Raw genomic sequence first — 11148 nt, 5'->3', positions numbered from 1 at the left:
TTCACTTTGAGTTCTGCTGTGAGTAGACAATTACTGTCACTATCCTCCTGTTGTTCACCGATTTGCTCGAGTGGGCCCAGTAAAGAAAGTCTCCATTTTGAGACTTGTTGTTACTGTGTTTGGCTTATTAAATACGTCACGGGTAGCTTGCCAGGCTTTGCCGCGTGGGTGAGATACTCTCGGTAGCATGCCAGGCTCTCAGATGAATAACTATCATAGTGAAGCATGTAAAGGAGAAATATGCTTCATGTCAAGTGGGATCAGATCAGAGTTTTAGGGCTCAGGAATGCTTCAACTTAAGACCTCATTGATAAAGGAGAGGTTTTTTTTTTTAATTTTTATTAGTGAAACACCACGAAGTACAGTTGTAGACTTATAAATTTTTGTGCTTGGGTTTCAGTTATACAATGATCGAGTACCCATCCCTTCACCAGTGCCCATTCTCACCACCAATGATCCCAGTATCCCTCCCACCCTAACCCCCCCCCCCATCCCACCCCGCCTCTGTGGCAAGGCATTCCCTTTTGTTTTCTCTCTCCTTTTGGGTCCTATGGTTTGCAAAGGAAGCACTGAGTGGCAATCATGTTCGATTTATAGTCTATTTTCAGCATGCATCTCCTATCCTGTGAGGATCCTCCCAACATCCTTTACTTGGTGCTCCCTTCTCTATCTGAGCTGCCTTTTCCCCTAGCATGTACAGCTGGCCTCCAAGCCATGGAGTGAACCTCCTGGTACTTATCTCGGCTATTCTTGGGTGTTAGTATCCTATTTTGTTAACTTTATATTCCCCAGATGAATGCGATCTTTCTATGTCTGTCCCTCTCTTTCTGATTTGTTTCACTTAGCATGATACTTTTGATGGAGTACCACTTGTATATAAATTTCATGACTTAATCTTTTCTAACAGCTGCATAGTACTCCGTTGTGTAGATATACCAAAGTTTCTTTAACCAGTCATCTGTTCTCGGGCACTCAGGTTTTTTCCATATTTCAGCTATTGTGAACAGTGCAGCAATGAACAGAGAAGTGCAGACGTCATTTCGACTGTACTTTCTTGCCTCTCTGGGATATATTCCCAGGAGTGGTATTGCTGGGTCAAATGAGAGTTCAATTTCTAATTTTTTGAGAATCATCCATACTGTTTTCCAAAAGGGCTGAACCAGTCGGCATTCCCATCAGCAGTGAAGGAGAGTCCTAAAGGAGAGTTTTTAATGTTGCTGGATAAAGGAGACAGCACAGACAATCAAGATTCTAGAAAAGAGGAAATGTGTGGAAAGGTATGGAAGTGAGATAAAACAGTGATATATGTAAGCAGTGACAAGCATTCTGACCTAGTGGAGGGGACAGCTGAAGCTGAGTCCTCAGAGGCAAGTAGGTGCAAGATGCAATATGGGACACTTAGTAAGGAGAAGTATGTGTGGGGGGGGGGCAGGAATGGGGGGTGTCTATTTCAAAGAATCTGATCAGAAGCTCGTTTTGGAAGGAAAGTCTGGGGGAAATGGAGAGTGCATTGGAGATGCCTGAGATGGAAGTAATTGAATGCATGGCCACAATTCCTGTTGGGTTTGAGAGAAAAGATTCCTTTACCTGTGAAAATGTTGACTTTGGTGAAGTGAGTAAGAGACATTGGTATGGAAATAGCCAGAAGATAAGCTAAAGGCTTAAGGATTTGGTAGCTAGGAGATGTTGAGGGCTAGAGGTAGAGCCTCACAATGGTCACACAGGAGATCTCCAAGGTAGAGAAGAAAAAGAGACAAAAGTAAGAGGGTTGAGGAGGAAGCTCAGGAAACCAGAACAGAAGGAATAAGAGAGCAGGGGAAGCCAAGGAATAGGAGAGCAGGAGGCCAGGCAGGTATGGAGAAAACAGGAGGTAGCAAGGTCAGAGGCAAGGGCCAAGGGAATGTAAGAGGGGGAATAAATTCACAATAGCCAGAATCTGAGTGTTGAAAGTAGGTAATTTGTGGATGAAAACTGAATGCTGAAAGTAGGTAAAGGGATATACAACAGATGACTGGACAAAGAAATTATGGTATATCTACACAATGGAATACTATGCAGCCACCAGGAAGAATGAAATCATTAAATATGCTTATAAATGGATGGATGTGGAGAGTATCATGCTGAGTGAAATGAGTCAGAAGGAGAGAGACAGACATGGAATGACTGCACTCATTTGTGGGATATGAAAAAGCACAGTATGAGACTATTACCCAAGGACAATAGAAATGAGGGCCAGGAGGACTGGCCCACAGCTGGAAGCTTGTCACAAGTTGGGGAAAGAGAGAGAGGGTAGAGAGGGTAATGAGGATAGAGAAGGGACCACTATGACAATGACAGTTGAAAATGATCACGGTGAATGAAAACTGAATGCTGAAAGTGGGTAAAGGGATATACATGATAACTTTATAGTACCTATACTGCAAACCATAATGACCAAAAGGAGAGAGTGATAGAGAGAGAATGAGTGAAAGAGAGAGAGAGAGAGAGAGAGAGAGAAGAAAGTGTCTTTTATAAAAGCAGACTGGGCATGGGGGTGGAAGGAGAGAAACTGGGGACACTGGTGGTAGGAAATAAACACTGGTGAACAATAGGTATTGGAATATCATGTGGCTGAAATGCAATCATGGACAACTTTGTGACTGTTTATCTCATGGTGATTTAATACATTTTTGAAAAAAAATTTAGAAGAAGGGCAAGTAAACAGTGTTGTCAAGTCCCAGAGAATGGAACGGGCACTGAATGGTGACAGGATTGGCAGGGCTTGGCTGTGTAGCTGGTGGGATTGAAGAAGAGCCTTGGAGAGGACCAAAGTGCCTTTCCTGAGCCTGGGAAGAAATCGGACGCAGCTGGCCCCGACCCTCTGCACCGAGTCTGTTTCTTCAGAGCGACCGCTGACGGAGAAAAATAGTGGGGAATGGAATTCAGCACCTACCAAGGGCCAGGTCTCTTGCTCAGCGTTGGAGGCTGATAGCATTGCCCCGCCTTTCAAAGGGAGAATGTGACTGGCGAGTTTACTTCCTCCCTCAGCCTGAGTCCAGGGCAGAAGGCCAGCACTGATCTGTGAAGAGTCACAGCCGGTGCCACTTCCCAGGGGATGAGCCAGACTTCTATCCCAGGAGCTCAAGCTCCTAAAACTGACAAGTGGAAAAGAATAGTATGGGGAGAGATTTCTACTGCTGAGAGCTTCACTGGAACAAATGAAAGGGCAAAAGACAAATAAGCCAGGACCCAAAGAAGTTTTCTTCTAAAGGAGCAAAGGACAGTGGAAAGGGAGGAGGGGGATGAGTGGGGAGGAAGGTCAGTCAGAACTGCAGTTCCCTCCAACTAGGGAGCTGCTAATCTTGCCCTCCTAAACAACCACATGGGGTAAGGCTGACTGGGGACATTAGCCCACCCTATTCTCTATTAAATGAACATTGTCCAGGCCTGATGCTCTCTGAGGTTGAGGTCTGACCACTCTCTCCTGTATTTTAAAGATACACAGGCTGGGATTTGGGAACCCAGCCTGGTCTTTCTCTGCCATCCAGGGGTCAGAAATTGGGATCTTTCCAACCCAAGGCAGGGGACTGCCAGGGATCCCCCCGTGAGAAGCACCCCGTGCCTGTGTCTAAGGCTCTCTAGTGGCAAGCCAGGCCTCAGGGAGTCAGCTCTTGAGCTCTGGAGAGATCTCAGCTCTCAACTCTGAGAACAGTAAGGACAAGCAGGGATTCGTGGCAGGGTGGGGGGCAAAGGTGTGGGTAGCTTCCTTGAGGCAGATAAGTGGGCATGGGTGGGTGGGTAGGGGATAAGGAATTTTATTAGTTTTTTTTTAAATTATTATTATTAGTGAAACACCATGAGATACAGTTGTAGATTTACAAATTTTTGTGCTTGGATTTCGGTCATACCATGATCAAATACCCATCCCTCCACCAGTGCCCATTTTCCACCACCAGGATAATATCCCTCCCCCCCATCCCCTCCATCCCCCCATCCCCCCCTGCCACTGTGGCAGGGCATTCCCTTTTGTTCTCTCTCTCCTTTTGGGTGTTGTGATCAGCAAAAGAGGCATTGAGTGGCGAACATGTTCAGTCCAGTCTACTTTCAACCTGCATCTCCCCTGCTGGGAGGATCCTCCAAACACCCTCCATTTGGTGTTCCCTTTTCTATCTGAACTGTCCTTTCCCCTAGAATACCCGGCTGGCCTCTAAGCTATGGAGTAATCCTCCTGGTGTTGATCTCAGCTATTCTTGGGTATTAATCTCATATTTTGTTATTTTATATCCCCCAGATGAATGCAATCTTTCCATGTCTATCCCTCTCTTTCTGACTCATTTCGCTTAGCATGATACTTTCCATATTGTACCACTTGTATGTAAAGGAATTTTATTAGTTCTGAAGAAGGGGAATTCTCACCAAACAGACCCAGAACAAGTTTTTTGTTTTGTTTGGGGGCCTCACCCAGCAGTGCTCAGGGATCACTCCTGGCCCTGTGCTCAGAGATTCCCTCCTGGTGGCACTCAGGGGACCATATGGGATGTCCAGATCGAACCCGGCTGAGGTCTTATGCAAATGCCCTACCTGCTGTCTGTCTCAAGAACCAAAGCAATTCTTGCAGATACTGTGGACTAGATAAGCCAAACACAGAGCCTGCAGTCAGGGACTAGTAAGGGTGAGAACTCGAGGAAGCATGTTTGGTGAAAGGAAGGTCCATCACCCCGTGGTGGCCCCAGGTCTTTCCCTTATCATCAAGACCCCACTCAAGTCTCTGCTTCCTGCCTTCTAGGTGTCACCCCACTGCCATGCCTTTCCTGGCAGTTCCTCACTCCATATCCCCTCCTCAAGTAAACTGCCTCAGCATCCTAGTTAGAAGCCTCCTCCATCCTACCCTCAGAACCTGGCACCCCTGTCAGATTGTTTTCCTGCTCCTGCACTTATGACCTTCTTCCCTGCTGTACGTTTTATGAACATTTCCTTTACTGTCTGCTCTCCTTCAGCTCCCCTCCCATGAGGAAGTCAGTGCCTTGAGGCAGGTGCTGGAGTCCGGGTTCTCCTCAGGGAGAGTCCCCAACCCCCGGAATAGAGCATCTGGCAAGCAGAAGCAGGCACTTTCTGGTTGCATGAACCAGAATCCTCAACAAAGGTCTCTGCAAATTCCCTTCGCTCTGCTTTGTCTTTGCCAACAGCACAGGATCATGTCCCCAAGAATGCATGCTCCATGCACGTAATTTAGCATGTCCTTTACAGGGGGACAGGAACGAAGGAATTAGCTCTGAGGAGTCAAGACATATCTGCCTTCTGGGGTGGGAGCCAGTGGGTAGGGCGTTTGCCTTGTATACAGCAGACCTCGGGTTCAATTCCCAGCACCCCATATAGTCCCCTGAGTACCGCTGGGAGTAATTCTTGAGTGCAAACCAGGAGTAACCCCTGAGCATCACCAGGTGTGACCCAGAAAGCAAAAACGGTCACGGTCACGGTCCTCCCATTATTCATCGATTTGCTCGAGCGGGCCCAGTAACATCTCCATCGTGAGAATTGTTGTTACTGTGTTTGGCATATTGAATACGTCACGGGGAGCTTGCCAGGCTTTGCCGTGCGGGCGAAATACTCTCTTGCCGGGCTCTCCTAGAGGGGCGGAGGAATCGAACTCCGGTCGGCCATAAACAACAAAACAACAAAACAAAAAAACAAAAACAAAAACAAAAACAAGAGATAATTTGCCTTCCACGAGAACGCTACTGTGTTTGAGTGATTGTGAGAGGTCGGGCAAAAAAAAAAAAAACGGAAAGGAAAAGGAAGTCCAGAAATATTAGGACCAAGAGATCCACTTAGATTCTGAGTTTGCTGCAGAAAAATTCCCATACATATAAGATCATCTTCCTGGAAATGCCTAAAGGGCCCTTCTTAGCTTCCCAGTGGACATGAGGTTATTATTGTCCCCTCTGGACATCTGCGTGCATCCCACACACCTGCGACATGCTCTTTCCTGTGCCTTGAAATGGTGTTGTGTTTTCAGCCTGTCCGCACCCTCTGCTGCCCCCCTTGTCTCCCTCATCACTGCTCACTTACCCATCAAGTCTCTGCCCAAACTCTACCCCTGCAGGGAAGACTTCAGTCTCCCCCTTCCCAGGGGAGGAGAGCTAATCACTTTCCTCTCTCAATAATAGAATCCCAGGCAAACACTCACTGCCATTAGGTTGCATTATGATTGCTAATTTGTTCCTGTGTCCTTCTCCCCAGGGGGGGTTTCCGGGAGCCCTCAGGGCCAATACTTGCACCAGCTCCCCAGCCACTCACAGACCTGTGAGACAAGAAGACAGGATAAAGGTGAACAAGGAAGGCTCCATGCTTAGCCCTGAGGCAGAAGCAAGCAGGAAAACATCTGGATCCTGACAGGTGTTTCTCATTCACCTTCCTGCACCTGGGAGGAGAGCAGAGGCCTGGTCCACCTGAGCATCTGCGGACCCAGGGCTGTGACTCCGTGGCAGAGCACATACTAAGCACAGATGAGGCCCCGAGCTGGAGGGATCCACAGCACCATCACCTTTTAGAGGCATTCATTATTCTCTCTCCTAAGAATTTTGTACTTGAGGGGCCAGAGCAATAGCACAGTACGTAGGGCATTTGCCTTGCATGCGGTCAACCCGAGTTCGATCCCCAGCATCCCAAATAGTCTCGCAACACAGACAGGAGTGATTCCTGAATGCAGAGCCAGGAGTAACCCCTGTGCATCGCCAGGTGTGACCCAAAAGAGAAAAAAAATTTTTTTACTTGAACTCGCAGTTCACGGCAGGGTTCCTATAAATAACAAGCCTGTGGCTCGCACGGGGGGAGGTGGTGCCAAGGGCGAGAGCACATGATCTGCAGGCAGGAGTTCTGGGTTCCATCCCTGGCACCGCAGGGTAGCCTGAGTCCACTCCCACCTCCCGTTTCCTCCTCACACACCCCACACCTCTCCCAACGCAAGAAAGAACGGACAAGCTGCTCTGTGCTCTCCAAAGCTAGAACGGAGGCGGGTTTCAGGCAGGAAATGAATTCTAGCCCCCGAAACCTGGATCTAATGCACCCAGTAAGCACTCGGATTGAAACGCGACTCAAATCAGCATTCTGTCCTATTTGCCTATTCAAAGCCGCAACCGTAGTCAGAGGTATTTGTAGAAGAGTGTCCAAAGCCAGGTTACCTAGGGACTCAAATCTAGAGATTAAGTGAGAAGGGGCAGGGAATTGTCTGGTCAGATCAACAGTGTTGTCTTGGTGATTTATTTCCAGCATAGCAGCCTCAGTGCCTTGTAGTCTCTGGCACATACTTTTTTTTTTTTTGACGGGGATAAATATTTTTTTATTTTATTTTAAAATTTTTGTCTTTTGGGGCTGGAGAGATAGCACAGTGGTAGGGCATTTGCCTTGCACGTGGCCAACCCAGGTTTAAATCCCAGCATTCCATATGGTCCCCTGAGCACTGCCAGGAGTAACTCCTGAGTGCAGAGCCAGGAGTAAGCCCTGTGCATTGCCAGGTGTGACCCAAAAAGAAAAAAAATTGTCTTTACAATTCTATTAATGATTTCTCATCAACATAATTCTAACACCGCACCCATCACCAGTATAACAATCTCCCTCCCCCAAGAACCCCAATTCCCTTCCATCTCATCCCCTCATCTCATCTCAGTTGTAGGGCATGGTTCTCCCACGTTGTTGCCTTTAGACCACCGATGATACCTTGCTGTGCATATTTAAGTCCCACATATGAAGGAGGTCATTCTGTATTTGTCTCTTTCCTTCTGATTGACTTCACTGCATAATACCTTCTAATTTCATCAAGTTGCTTCTGGCAGGAGTGCTAGCACAGCGGGTTGGGCATTTGCCTCGCACATAGCCGACCTGGGGTTCAATTCCTCCATCCCTCTCAGAGAGCCTGGCAAGCTACTGAGAGTATCCCACCCGCACGGCAGAGCGTGGCAAGTTCCCCATGGCATAGTCGATATGCCAAAAACAGTAACAACAAGTCTCACAATGGAGACGTTACTACTTGTGCCCACTTGAGCAAATTGATGAACAACAGGAGGACAGTGCTATAGTGCTACAGGACTTCTGGCACATACTTGATACCCAACACATGTCTGTTGAGTGAGTGGGACTGGAAAGACAAAATGGAAAACCACTGAAGGTGGGAAGGTGGGTCTGGTAGATGGGCTTCCAACGAACCCTTTCGTGGCACAATAGATGTTGACTGACCTGCTGTCCAGAGACAGCGGTGGCTGCGGTGAGAGGAACCTCTGATGAGACACGTATGCTTCCACTGGGGGCACAGAGACCTGCCCGCTCTCTCAATTCTGGTGCCTCTCCACGGAGTTCTCAGTTCTAAGAAAGAGCGAATAGTCAAAGAACTTTTTTTTTCCTTTTTTCCCCCAAAGAGCACAAATCACTAGAGAGCCTGGGAGACCATCTGCCTTAAGTTTAGCCTTTGTCACAGTTTGATCCAGGACCTTTTATAAGAGCTAAAAAAAAAAAAAAAGCACAAGACTATTTTAAGAGTCTAAACTTGTCTTTCAGGTTGTTTCTACAAGAAACATCTCTGCAGGTGGGCTATCACCATGATTTTAAAAGCCTAGCCATATGGGAAGGAAGTTAACATTTATCTAGTGCCAATCAGATGCCAGAAGGCATAAACTAGACACTTGGGAGTAGGTGATTTCATCCTGAAGACTGCGGGAGGAGGGAGGTGCTCTATTCCCCTGGCAGAAGGGGATTCGAGATGATCCACAATTTACCTAAGCTCACCCAGTTGATTTGTCACAGGCTAGCTAGTCCCACAGTATCTCAAATGCAGCACAAAGGGCCAGAAAAATAGCGTTAAGGGCTGGAGCATCCGATTTTCGTGTTGGAGGCCCAGGTCACATCCTAAACCAGATGGGCCCCTTGATCACTTGCCTGGAGTAGCCCCTGAGCACTGCTAGGTGTAGCTCCCACACAAACAAAACTACCACCACCACTAAAACCCCATGTAGCTGGCAGACACAAGTCAGAAAATGCTCCTGATTTTAAGAGAACAGTTTATTTATTTGTTTGCATTTTGGGTCACACCCAGCGATGCACAGGGGTTACATCTGGCTCATGAACTCAGGAATTACTCCTGGAGGTGCTCAAGGGACCATATGGGATGCTGGGAATCGAACCCAGGTCGGCCTCGTGCAAGGCAAACACCCTACCCACCTGCAAGGCAAACACCCTACCTGCTGTGCTATCACTCCAGCCCCAACAGTTTCCTTTTGAGGGAAAAAAAAATCTTGACTTCTTTTGGTGACTGAACCACTTTACCAGGTGTGGTCAAGACTGGCCTGGCACAGAAGAATCAGCTGGCCTGGGACTCCTCCTGGGACAATCAGGGAGATTCCAAAGCACATTTTTCCAAGCTTCTCTGTGGCCTGGTTACTCTGTTTCAATGTAACAATTCTGAGTGCAGTGAAAGTCCCAGTGATAAGGAGCTGAGAAATAGCAGGAAGTTTGTTGGGTGGACTGAACAGGCCCCAGATGAGAAAATCTTTAACTCCCCTTGCACCACAGAGCAGCCAGAGTGCACAGTAGCACGTTTTCTTGGAAAAAATAACACCACAGATACACTGCAGGGATGTAGGTGGCAACAGCAGAGAACATGTTGGCAGTGTCTGTTAAAAATAGCAAGAGCAGCAGAAAGACATGAATGCAAGTCATTCTAACCTCCTTAAACTCAAAACATGCCTTGGGTCCTCCTGGGAAACTATTTTGCTCCACAAGGAGGGAGGTGAACCAGCCTCTTCCAGGTCAGTTTCCTTTGGAGGTTTTCCCACCCACTCTGTAATTAGCACTGGAGAAGGAGCAGACATAAACCCAATGAACAAGGGAAATGCAGTGGTTTGGAAGGAGCTTTGTTTTGATAAGGTTTGCCTCTGGGTGAACCCTGGGTTTCCTTTGACCTGGAAATTGGACTCCTGAGAATAAAAGCTGACCCCTGCCTTCCTGGGCTCGGGCTCAGCCACTTAACCTTGGATGAGGAAACTCATCAGCTGTTTCCTCCTCTGTAAGATGGATAGTATAAAATACACAACAGCCCAGAAGGTTTTTGGGTAAAGATGAAATGATCTGTGTAAAGTAGCACACTAAGTAGCCAATCCACCAACTGTTCATTAAGGCCTTAAAGCCCCACAAACAAGAACAAAACCATGCCAACATGTCTGCTGTCATGATGAAGAAATGGACACAATCTACAGGATCTAAAATCAAGTAGATGATTAAACGAAACAGACTGCATATCCAGTCCAAGACCATGGCAGAGACAAAGAAACCACTAGCTACAAAAACTATATACTAGTATTTCTAAATGTTTATGAAAGAAATAAGTGAAAAAAGCAGTATGTAAAATTACATAGACAGCATATTTGAAATGAGTGCATGAAACAAAGAATACTGAAGATGCATAAATATTTCTAAATGTTTATAAAAGAAATAAGCGAAAAAAGCAGTATGTAAAATTACATAGACAGATATTTGAAATCATTGAATGAAACAAAGAACAAATACTGAAAAGAGGGGAGGAAAGTTGTCATGAATTATGCAAAAACAAAACTAGATGATGAATAAGTTAAACTTTTTTTTTTATAATTTTTTATTTTTTAATGAATCACCATGAGGTTGAGTTTTACTTTTGAGTTCTCTACTTCAGTCTTGCATTCTCCAAAGTTTTTTGTGTATGTATGTTTGTTTTGGAGTCACATCTGGGGATGCTTAAGAATAACTCCTGGCAGTATGGGATGCCAGGGATCAAATCCAGTTTGGTTGCATTCAAGGCAAACACCCTAACTACTGTACTATTTTTCTAGCCCCATTTTGTGTGCTTGTAGAGTAAAAAATCTGAAAAAAAAAGTGTTTACAATACTTCAAAGGTGGAGTAAGACCGGAACTGCAGTGCTGTTTCTATTCATTTTATCATAAAATAAAAATAATGAACCAGGGGCTGGAACGATAGCACAGCAGGTAGGGCGTTCGCCTTGCACACGGCTGACCTCTGGGTTCGATTCCCAGCATCCCATATGGTTCCCTGAGCACTGCCAGGAGTGATTCCTGAGTACAGAGCCAGTAGTAACCCCTGTGCATCACTGGGTGCAACCCAAAAGGCAAATAAATAAAGATTTTAAA

This window comes from Sorex fumeus, unplaced genomic scaffold (genome assembly GCF_029834395.1).
Source record: "Sorex fumeus unplaced genomic scaffold, SorFum_2.1 ptg000063l, whole genome shotgun sequence".
Classification (NCBI taxonomy): domain Eukaryota; kingdom Metazoa; phylum Chordata; class Mammalia; order Eulipotyphla; family Soricidae; genus Sorex; species Sorex fumeus.
This window is presented reverse-complemented; position numbering follows the sequence as displayed.